Here is a 12,250-nt window from a genome sequence, read left to right on the forward strand (position 1 = left end):
ATTGTGCTTTCATTTTTTGGAGAAGCAAATTTTTAGTGTTTATCTATTTGAAAGCAAGCTCTTGTAACTTATAGTATGGAGTCAAATGAACATAGGCTTTTAGAACAGAGTATTGACTATTCTTTCTTCAAAGATTAGACTTTATTTCCAAATTTTGGACAGCTTTTTGTGCCTTTCTTTCTCTTTTTTTTTTTTTTTTTTTTAATCTAGTGCATGGTGCTACCGCATTTGCAGAATTTGATCCAAAAGAATAGAAGCACATGCTTAAGGAAAAGAATGGCATGAGGTTCATGAACCCCATAATTAGTTCCCCTTCTTAGCTCTAAGCAGTAATTAAATCTGTCACTTCTGCTCTGCTGATTCATTTATTTAGCTATTTAATTGCTCAGCTCAATACGTCTTTATCTCCGGAACTGCAACATTTTATTCAGGCAAAGGAATAGCATAACCCATTATTATTTTTTGTCCAAGGGCAGGAACATGTAAAAGAAAAGAACACTAATACTAGATGATTTGCTGGTGTTGTCAGTTTTCACTTATCAAATAAAACAGTATTTAAGGGAAAACTTCAACCAGTGCTTGGGGATAGCTTTCTGTACACAGGTTTCCTTCTCCAGAAAATTATGTCAAATGCAAGGACCCAATATATCTGATCCAGGTTTCTATTTTTATAACGAGTTAACTTAAAGCACTTCCAGGTAATGCATAATCCTCTATAAAATGAGTGCTTTGTCAGTAGAATATTTTACAACAGTTTAAAATAGCAAACATTCATTAGATTGTTCATAAACTAAATAGTGTCTTTGTACATTTTAGTTTTGGGACATTGCTCAGTCAGGGAGATTTCTGTCATCTGTCTCTTAGATTTATCATCAAATGGAGCATTTTGTTTTGAAAAGCAAATGGCATTTGGAATACTTTCACACTTGCAAAGACAGCCCTTCTGAATATCCCTTTGTGAGGCATATATCCATACATGCAGTTTTTCTTATGTTACATTTTCATTCGGTCCTTAAGGGAGATTGCAAGATTCCTCCACCATTTCTATCCATAGGCTGGAAAATCTGGTGTAAGAAAGCAGCATGTAAAATGAAGGGGAGCAGATCAAGACAGATCAATACAGAGTCTTTTGGTGAAAGGAAAAATTTTTCTGAATTTTTTATTTTTATAACCCTTTTTATTTCTCCTCTTTGAACTTGGGAATGACACCTACAAAAACTAAAGATACAAAACTTGCCCAGAATTCAGAGACAAGGATATTCTTCTGTCACTTCTAACATCAGTAACTCAGTTCCACCAATTTGTTCATCTGCCTGACTGGCTAAATTTTTATACCATGCACACAGCCTTGCATTTCACTCCATTAGTGATTTATTTTTGCTGTCTTCTTATTCAGTCACAACTATGCAGTTATTTAAGTCATTGCTCATGTTTTTGCCAAGTAAGCTTATTATTCTAAAAATCTTTTTCCTGCTTACCTGGAGGGGTTTTTGTTGTTAAGGATTATGTCGGGGGTTTTTTATTCCTTCAGCAAAACTCCTGTCCACTCTTTTGCAATGCAACATATAATTCTACTGCTGCTGTGGCCAACTCACTCAGTTGGCCCTGACTGAAATAGAGGCAGGAGCCTGTGTAAAGACCAGCCAGTGGAACTGGCAGGGTTAATTAGCCATATTACACAGAACACCTTGGAAATTCAGCTGGATGTACTTCCATTACCCTGGCCGCTGTGCTGGGCTGCACAGACCTACAGCATGCCTGTGCCAGAGTGAGGACCTCTGCTTCCCTGTCCCCCATCATCAGGGAGGGCTTTGTCAGCCCATGGGCTGGCAGCTTTAGCCCAACAATGCTCAGTCTGTGTTCTTGTTGATGTTGTTGTTTTGCATCTGTGCACTCGGGGTTACTCACAACTCTTTGTTGAAATAAAAAAAAATATTTCTCTGCTGAATCTAGGAAGTCTGCAAATCTTGTGGGCAGTTTTGTTCTTGCAAGCCTGCATATGAGATTTTTGGACTAGGGTTTTGTATGAGCTTCACTTAAATATTCTCTCTTTTAAATCAAGTGATCTTCTAAAAGTACACTCTTCGTTACTTTGGGCACATTAATTCAGGGAATTAATAAAGCAACAAAAACTCTGTGACCATCCTTTGTAGATAAAGGTGCTTTGAGAATAAGTCTGTATGTGAATTGGTTTAGTTTGAGAAAGCAGTGTTCACTGCAGCATGACAAACAAGTGTGATCAGAAGAGGACATGGGAATGAAATGGAAAAAGTAGCATGTATTTGTAGTAGAAGAGAAGTTGATTTTTGAGTTGATGGAAACCCAAGAGAGGAAATACAGGGTTAATTTCAGATGGCCTTTATCTCGGTTCTAAAAGAGCATGCAGTTGGTCAAAAGGATTAACTACTTTTACACAGATTTGTACATAAACATTGAGGCACAAGACTTGGACATGAGCTGAGCACCCTCCCTTTGTAATGATTACATTCTTGAATGTCTGGGGAGGGAATTAGGTGACAGTGGCTATTGGCTTCCCCTCAGATGAACCTAGCTGCTGTCATCCATCAACAGACTGGAAATTACTATTTCGAAGGCACTGGAGAGTTTACATGCAATCTTGTGGGACTGAAACCACTCCCTTCTCTCACTCTGCCCTCCCCATGCTAGAACCAGTGGCATCCAGCTACTTACACAGTGTGAACTGGACATTTGTGAACTGATGCACAAGCCCAAGGACCAGGGGCTGTTGTGCTTGATCAAGGATGTGCTGGCTTTTTGTGAGTTTTGTTGTTTGTTTGTTTTTTTGTTTTTTGTTAGTTTTCAACTGTAATTCAATGTATAGTTAGAAACCTCAGGCTGTAGTTTCTCCTCACTCACAGCACTGGAATAATGCTAGTGTAAAATGTGTCTAAATCAAATTACATTAAATCCTTCAGTCTTCATATAAATGCACCCCTGTCTGTACTGTATTAATATATTGCTTTACTTATTGGTGTATTGGGAACTTCTGTTAATGTTTTAATTAACAAGGTAAGCCACCGCCTGTACTATTTGTATGAAGCACCAGATATGTGGGGTTGGAGTCTACCTCTGCCCAGCCCTGGTCAGTCGACTTGGTTATATAAGGTGCACAAACTCGGGTACCTATAAATATTAGCGAGCAGCTGTCACAAAGGGATTGTGAACGAGCTGCTCTGGACCTCGAAAACATAATAGCTTGGCACCCAAAAATACACAACTTTGATAACATACTACAAGGTCACGTATATGGGGGAGAGGGTAAGGAGGTGGTGACTGCTTTTAATCTTTGTCTCTTTTATAAAAAAACAACCTAATTTTCTTGCTTTGTGTTTCTGGTATACATCGGATATTTACAATTTTTATCACATTAGGATATGACATTCCTGGCCTTGTCAGTGCTTTTGTTTGGATATTTATAGCAGCTTCTGGTCATTGTTGAGCAAAGGCGATTGCCCTGCCCTCTGGCCCTTTCTTAAGCAGATTTTGGGCAGAAGCTCCTCTCGTGTGGCACTAATTGAAGTGACTGGTGGAGGGGGTGTTGTGAGCATACTTGTGCTGAGCTGCCAGGGTCTAAGCCAAGGGAGGAAGAGAGGATAAAACAGGGAGAAGGGAGGAAAGAGGAAGAAAACAAAACAAAACAAACGGGCTTTGCCTCGCTCCGGCAGAGCGGAGGGCTGCGCGGGCTGCCGGCCATCTGTCCGCGCAGGGCGGCGCGGCGGGAGCGGCGCCCGGGAAGGCGGGAAGGCGCCCGGGAAGGCGGGAAGCGCCCGGGAAGGCGGGAGCGGCGCCCGGGAAGGCGGGAAGCGCCCGGGAAGGCGGGAGCGGAGCGGCTCCGCAGGTGGGTGCCGGCGCCGCGGGGCCGCGGGCTGGGCTGGGCGGGCGCGGGGCTCTTTGTGTGCGGCGGCGGCGGGGGCCGAGCGGGCCGGCCCGCGGGGAGCCTGCCGGCCGGGACGGGAAAACTCCAGCGGTACGGCCCGAGCCCAACAAGTTGCGGGAGGAGTGCTCCGTGCGGAGATGGGGCTGGTTTATCCGGCGCACGAGTGAGCCGCGCCGAGGGACTGTCAGTCGGGACGTGTGGGCTTCCCCCGGGTGAGTAACCCCGCCTGAGCCGGGGCTGCGGCGCTCGAAGGCGGTAGCACCATCGGAGCCCGCTCGGTGTGTGTCCGTGTGCCCCGGTTCATGCTTTCCTGCAACTTCAACGTGACGCGCCGAGAGGCCGAGGAAGATCACCGGGGTTGCGGAGGGACTAGGAAGGCAGAGGTTAGTAAGTTTCTGACGTGCTGTAAGCCAGCATCGCTGTCAGAAGCAACCAATTTGGAATATTGTCCCATATTTTGAAATTTGTGTTGGCATTGGACGTTATCACCTTTCGTTCACGTGGTACTGTTTCTGGAGGGTTTTCTTGCTGTTGTTTTTAAGTTGCTGTGTAAACAACCGGGTCGTCGCTTAGCGAGTTGTGCAGCAAGGGAAAAGTGAACTTGGAAGTGTGTTTTTCCTAAAGAAAAGTTCAAAAATATACAGTAGTTTTAAATTACCAGTAGTAATAGAGGAGTCTGGGCTTCGTAGTTCATTACTATGGTTATTCATATTATTATTTTTGAAGATGAAAGAAAAATTGTTCCTGTGCACCTAAAATGATGTTTTAATGTAATTTATGCGTCTGTTAGAATGTCCTGATAGTGGACATGGTTATGTTTAGTGTACAAGCTAGTATTTGTTTCTGATAACATTCCTAGGGCTACTGGAAAAATAAACATTCAGTTAATGCACATTGCCTAAACATATTTTAACAGATCAGGCATAAATTACAGGCAACAAAATGCAGTCATAACTGGCAGTTCCTTTGCATGTCTACTTTCAAGTGTTAAAAATAAATAATTAGTTAAAATTGTTAAAAATAAATATCTGTTAGACGTGTGCGCACCATCCTGTCTGGCTGTAGGTCTTGTTTGTTTCTTTTGTATATGGTTCTAGAAGTAGAACAATAGTAGAAAATGGAGTTGAGCAGCTGGTAGTCCATTTGTCCATTGCTTATCCCTAAAAAGATTCCTGGTGCAAAGTTCATAAACTATCCCTGAGAATGGTTCAAATCTGAGTCCAGGAATTGGCCATGCTGAAATCCGTCAAGAGTTCATAAAAATAAACAGAAAAGCTGAGGTTTGCTTCCTCATAAACCTCTTAAGAAATATGTCCTCTATCTAGTATGCTACTCACTACTCACTTCAAGGCAAGGGAAAACCTTGATGAATCATGTGGATATTGCTCCATATCATCCTTATCTATAATCAGGCAAACAAAAATATTTTTACTTTCTTTAGTCTGGAATGGCTGGTTTCTTACAGAAGACCTTGCCTTCTGTCTTTCTCTCATCTGTGTCCTTGCTGCAAAAAACAAGTCCTCAAGAATATAAGTATTTGTTTTACGGGTTATATTCCTTATCTCTCCTGCCTTCCAATTCATGCTGGTTTGAATATTTCTGTAGTATTGAAGTCAGTTGCCATTACTTCCTTCAAGGACCCTATTAAAACACATTTGTAGAGTGTGTGCAGTATGATAACGTGTAGCGTCATGGATATATTTAATTTTATTCTTACATGGTTCCATCTATTTCTCTTATTACTTCAGAGAAGCAAGAAACATGATGAATGCTCCATTAATGGTATTGGTAAGAAATACATTAACGCGAGTGCACGGTCAGTAAGAAAGTGTTTTTATTTGAAAGGCTTCTCGTACCAGATAGCGTACTAATAATCATAACCTGTGCCATGTATCTTCAGTGCTAGATTGCATTTGCTTTTAGGTTCTTTATAAATACATTTTTTATTCAGCATGGCTGCATTTTCACCAACTGCCCAGGCTCCTTGTTCCTTTTCAGCCTTTGCTGTCTCTGAATGCTGCGGGAATTTGCTGGGCAAAGGATTGGGTGTCTATGGGATAGGCAGTTCAGGATGCAGCACTTCTCAGAAGCCAGCTCGGTATTGTAGGAGACTGAGGTCTGATAATAAAGTCAAGTGAAATGTGGTATTAAAAATATAAGTCAAATCCGAAGACTGCTGTGTTGGTTGGATACCCGAGTGCAAGCTGGAATAGCCACTCTGACAGATAACTGAAAATGCGATGAGCGACTTTTGCAAGCCATGAGGGAAAGTACTCGGTTTTCTGCACGTGAAGCTGCTTTCCATAGATCCATCCCAGGGCAAGAGGCTGTCCTGGTGAAAGCACAGGGGTTCACATCCTTCGTGCTCAGTACCCAGACAGAAGGACATAAATTGGAGAAGCCGAGGGTGACGTGGCCCTCCTGCTTAGGAGTGCTGGGAGCCTGGGTCCAAGTCTGTTGGGCAGGGACAATTCCAGAGGGACCCTGCAGCAGGGCAAGGGTGCATCACTGCAGACAAAAGTTGTGCAGCAGCTTGCAGACCTAATGGGGGACGTGACTACAGCCACAGATGTGTGTGGCAGAAGTGCAAAAGAGGTATTTGTGAGGTATTTGTGGGAGCAAGGGTTTTGGAGTGTCAGATGTTGTGGCAAAACACATAATGGTCATGGTGACATGTTTATAAGGTGGAAGGGAGATCAGAGGTCTGGTGGAGCAAGCAGTAAAGGCAGGAGGATGACACCAGCAGCCAAAGGTCTCAATGCTACCACAGGGAGGCTTTGCAGCTGGATGGATGACCCAGTTTGGGTGCTTTGGAAAGAGTGAGTCAGGAGCTGGGAAGAACCATTGAGGAACCTGTTTGTCATCATGGACCAAAGAGGAAGCATTGGGCAGCTGAGCTGAGGGCAGATAACAAGCAGTAATTATAACTGGAGTGCAGCACAAGGGCACAGTGAATAATCTTTAGCCTTTTTTGTGGCATATGTGAAATTGGGAAGACAAACGTAGAGTTCAAAACAAAACTTAAGGATAGCAACCAAAATAATTCTGTAGCACTGAAGATTTTTACTCTCTTTGTTATTCGCTTCCCAAGATTTTCAGTTAGTGGGATCTTCATCTTCTGATGTTTATAAAAACATCATGATTGGGGATTGTAGAATGCAAAGAAATTAATTTTCATAGACTTTGCCAGATCATTTTCCTTTAAAAGAGACCTAGTTGCACTTTTAATAACAGATGCACTCTGTTGTAATCATTTGCTAAGCAACAGGCTCACTGTGCTGCCTGTGAAGCACAAAAGCAAGGGACGCTTTGACACGTCACGTAAAGCTTACATAAAGTTTGTGAGCAGCAGCAGAAAGAGTGAATGATGAATGCTTCTGATTTTGTTCCTTACGTGAAAATAGTTTATAGTTGGGTATTTTTCTCTGCTGGCTGCCATCAGCAATAGAAGTATCAACAGGAGAAAAATGGGTCGCTTGGGTTTTAGCATTAAGCAGCAAATCCAGGGCCAATAGGATTTAGCTGGGATGTTAAGGTTTATTCAGTGCATTTAGTTAATGAAGTTGGGGAGGGGAGGAAGAAGGAAAAAGTCAGTGTCTGGGCTAGGGGGGAGGGATGAAATAGCCGGCTGCCACTGAGTGCATCCTACGGTGACTCCTCCTGATTGATAGATGCTCTACAAGACAAAAACAACTCAGCAAAGGAGGTTTTAATTAAAAAACAGCAGCTCAATGCCAGCTGTTTTGGATTAAAATCAAGCAGAAAATCTTTGTAACAGACATCTACTTGGTCTTAAGGGTGTGTGTTTTTACTCCTAGAGGTGTAGTGCCCATCAGCTGGTGAGAGGGAAGAGGTAGATAATAATACATGCAAGCATCCTTGAAGTGGCCATGGAGATATTCAGCAAGAGCAATTGTATGTTAATATCTATCAGTGAGGCACAGAAGTTCAGGCTAACAAAATCCCTTTTGAGCAGTCTGCCAGATTTCTAGCAGACAGCCCTTCACCCCCTATGCACATGGGTGGCCCTTTGCTGTGCTCACCCGTATTCTGAAGCCTTTGTGTCCCCTGCCAGAGGCTGTCATCTTGTGTACACACATGCTGTTCAGCATTTTGACTTGCCTTCTGAGCCCTGAAAGCCCTCAGCACAGAGACACAAAAAACAATTAGCATAGAAAGTCATTGTTATTTAAAATATCAAGGGCTGTTACCTACATGTCCAAAAAAAAGTTTGCAAACCAACATGAATTGATCTCTTCCCTCAAGGGAGTTAGTTTGTTGGGTTTTTTAATTCTGCTTCTCTGATTCTGGCTCCCATTTGGATCAAACCTTGTTTTCCCCAAAGCTATAATGGTCATTTTGAGTTGGATGAAGTTTCTTTCTCTGTGCACCTCCTCAGAAGTCTGTGCTTGGCCATAGTATCTCAACACTGCTGGGAGTCATTAAGCAGCAATTAACACTGTCAAGACTCAGCCAGTGACCTCAGCAGACTTTCCTCCTATGGGGGATGTGGGCATCAGTAGCAAGATCTGACTAGCAGTATAAAAAAAATAAGCAGCAGGTTTGCAAAATTAATAAATATACCTGTTGTTCTTGGCATAATCTAGTTGCTTAGACAGCCTATAGCTTGATACAGTTCTGTGAGGAGGATGCTGCAATATTTCTTAGTAGGATTTATTGCAGTGACACCTGAAAACTTGCACAAAATGGTCTGGAGATAAACTTGAATGTGTGATTTTTGGTGGGTTTGGTTTTTGGGGGTTTTTTGTGGTTTTTGTTATGTTTTGGTTTTTTTGTTGTTGTTGGGGTTTTTTTTTAATCTTCGAAACATTTTAAGATAAATACTTTCAAATAATAATTTTTTTAAAAGTAGTGAAAATACTTAGGAAAACACTGTACAGAATAGTTTAGGCAAATGTCTGTAATAAGAAAGAAAGAATTAGATTTCATTAAAATTAAACAGATCAACACAAGGACTTGACTGTGATGCTTACAGCAGGGCTTTATGAATGTTCAACCAACTTTTAGAAAATGGGGGTGGCTGTGTCAGAGCAGCAGTCCCAGGCATGGCAGTGGGAGTCTAGGCAGCTGCACACAGAGAATGTGGAGGTCCAGAAAAAGGCTTCTGTTGTCTTTTATGTACAAATAGGTATATGTTTGTTGCTAAACAAATACAGATGTTATTGCTGATCTCAGGATTTTATGAAATGAAATCTGAACAGTCTGATTGTCTCAGTGGCAACAAGGGAAGCATATTGTCCCACATGCGGAGCATGCTACAGAAAAGTGAAGAGGGCTACATCTCCAAAAAAAAGAACACTTTTGGGTGTATCTACATGGTGATGAAGTATTTGGTGCAATGTCACACCATCTAGTCCTGTATTTATGATGGTCTATTGCCTTTATCCCTGTTTGCATATATTTTCTTGTCAGTGGCCTATAAAGCCTCTATTCAGCATTTGAGCCTAAATGACTGGAAGGACAGAATCTGAGACTTGAAGACCATAAGATGATTTTCTGTGATTTGACTCAGTCAACGAAACTGTGTGCATACCTTGGTGATCTCATTAGCATAGTTCTAGCTATGTGCCAGTAGTTGGTAGATACCCAGAAGAGCAAACAGAAGATTGCTGGCTGTATTGTAATATTAAACATTCTATAGAATTACCACAGAGATTTTACATGAAAAGGCGGTGAAACATTGGGGGCTAATGCAACCTTTGTAAATGCTGCAAATCCACTAAATAATTACTGTATAGGCTCAATAATTACCATATAGTACTGGATTAAATACTGATCTACATGGATCTGGTGGAGGTTTCCTTACATATGATCAAAGTGATCAAAAAAACCTGTCTTCTTTCTTTATGAGTGTGTGCTATACCTGTGAGAGTAAATTCAAATAAAATGTTTTGCTCCTGAAGATACGAAGACATGAGAGTTCTACCTTTGTTCCCCTAGACAAGTTTATACTATTCATTCACAGTGATGAGAATCATCTTTGGAGTTCCAAGTCCTTTTAATTCAGAGAAGTTTAGATAGGTGGATTTTGATTGAGTAGTAGGGAATATCAAAAGTTACACTGTTAGATTTCTCTGTGAAGAACAAAGGTTCTGAGCAGACACAAGAGAGAGATGCACTTTATTTCCCCGTTCCTCCTTCCCCCATCAGCATTCACAGTGCACAAGTAGAGATGCCTGCTAGGTATTGAAGAGGCTGTCACTGTTAATTTACTGTGAGCATCCCACAGTGACTGGGGTGGGGTGGAGGAAGCTGAATAAAAATTATAAGTGCTATTGAAACTGGCTTGTAACAAAGTCCAATGTCCCTTCAGTGTTTCTAATGTCAGATAAGTAAGATTCTTGGAATCTGATCCTGTGTTTTAAAATAGTGCTTAAATTTTGAAAGCTTCTCTTTTTTGTGTAGGAATGATACTTTTCTGACAAAAGACTCCAGCATGAGCCATGATGGTGGAGCCTCCTAGAGGTGTTATTTTTCCATTGACTAGAGCAGATGCTCAAGCAGCCCCCAGTCCTGACAGAAATGGGGCTGCTCTTGGAAATGTCTGCTTGGAGGCAACCATCACGTGCTGGGTGTGGCTTTCCCACACTTCCAACCAGTGTTGCTGTTGGCCTCCTGTTTGCTTACAGGAACCTTAATTGCCAGTATATCTCTAGGAGCTTCAGTACCAATTAATCTGTTGGCATGTCCTCTTATAACTTAATATGTGATGTCATGGTATTCATCCTGTTATTGGTAGCTAATTTGTGCTTCTGAGTAATTTCCCCTATATCTTGAAAAACATGCTTTTAGAAGGCACTGATCTTGAGCTGTGACTCAGTAATTTCAGGGATACCTGTTCCTGTTCCTGCCTGTGGAGCAGAATGCATCAGCTTAAACACTGGAAATGCGAATTGCTTCCCTCTGCCCTATTAAGGCTGTCATGACTGAGTGTAATAGTGGCTCACCTCTTTTGTTCCATATTGCTGCCAAGTAGGATCACATCCATGGCCAGTTGCTGAATTCCAGCTGATGAGTGATACCCCTCCTAGCCAGTGGGTTAAAAAAGCTTCTTGTAACTGTGTGAACATACTTTATTGTGCTTGGATGAGACTTTCTGATTTTTCAGAACCATCCTTCCTCTCTTCCTGGTTTCATGTTTCAATGAAAAGATAATAAAAGGCAGAAGTACGTTCATTAAAGTGACCTATCTTGATATTTCTGTATTTTCTGTTATTACCCTTTTTTTTGTCAATGGTATCCTTAGCTACAGGGCTCTCTTTGTTTACTTTGGTTTTTGACTGGGCTATTGTATGAACATCACTTGTGGTGGATTACATATACATATGTATATATCCGCATGTATATATCCAATTTTGTTGGTAGTTACTTCTTGATTTGCTAGCAGGACATTGCTGACACACAATTTGGACTTTGGGCTGTGACTTACCATTCCTGGGTTTCCTTTTAGGGTGCTCTGCTAACCAGGACCTATTCACTTTTAATCCTGTTTATCATCTGAAAATAAATCTCCCAGCACCGTGACCTTTCCTTGCCTGTTATACCGCTGGTTAAGAAACAACCCCAATCATGCTTTGAGTGAGTGTGTGGAGTTACTGAGCTGCTTGCAATAAAATGCAAGAGAGGCTTTACAAAAAAAGTGTACAGGAATCTATTTTACACAGGAATGTATTTTACTGCTTTTATTAAACACAGATTATTCTGCAGAGATGGGTGGGCTTTTACTTGGCTCAGGTTTAAAGAGCCCACCAATATATGGCTAAACCTTTCTAAAGCAACATGAATTCCCCTAGGAGAAATGCATTACATTTCCTATGAAAATGGAGTTTTCTTTTACCTTGTGACCTTTCTGATTTCCTGTCCCTAGACATGAATGACCCAGTCTCCAGTGAATATTATTATTATTATTAGTCAATAAAGTTAAAAGCAGATCACATGTATATTGAAAATGTAAGTAGCCGTAACTAGGGTTGCCTATGGCTAATAATAAAATGTCACCTACATTTTAGCTCTGTATGCCTCTATGATCATACTTTAAAATACATCAAAATGGGATTCTCTCAATGAGAATATAGCTGAGCTGCCAGGAAAATAATTTTATTTCATAATAATATATTTAAAATATGCTGGGCAAGCTTGAAAGATTGCAGATACACCTTAAAGCAGTTTAATTTCTAGTTCCTATGCTCCTAATGCAATTCACATTTTTCAGACACTTACATTTTATTACATGAGGGGATTATATTATGAAGAGTTTTGCACAGTCTTTTCTTGGTTGTGTTGATTTCAAAGATATTAATTCTTACTCAATTGAAAAAAATTAACTGGAAT

At 41.2% G+C, this 12,250-nt stretch overlaps 1 protein-coding gene across 29 annotated transcripts in view; it reads left to right on the plus strand.

Moving 5' to 3' along the window:
* LOC110469722 (poly(rC)-binding protein 3) overlaps positions 1–12,250 on the plus strand; it is a 497,474-nt gene that overhangs the window by 355,540 nt on the left and 129,684 nt on the right. For 6 of the 29 annotated variants that reach the window (XM_085573689.1, XM_085573684.1, XM_021528751.4 and 3 more), the window contains exon 1: positions 3,808–3,859. The exons of 13 other annotated variants lie outside the window; for them this stretch is intronic. The gene's annotated coding sequence lies outside the window, so the exon portion shown is untranslated. 10 more of the 29 variants (XM_085573690.1, XM_085573685.1, XM_021528752.4 and 7 more) reach the window with 5 other exon arrangements.

The sequence above is a fragment of the Lonchura striata genome, chromosome 2 (assembly GCF_050655825.1).
Source record: "Lonchura striata isolate lonStrDom1 chromosome 2, ASM5065582v1, whole genome shotgun sequence".
Lineage (NCBI taxonomy): Eukaryota > Metazoa > Chordata > Aves > Passeriformes > Estrildidae > Lonchura > Lonchura striata.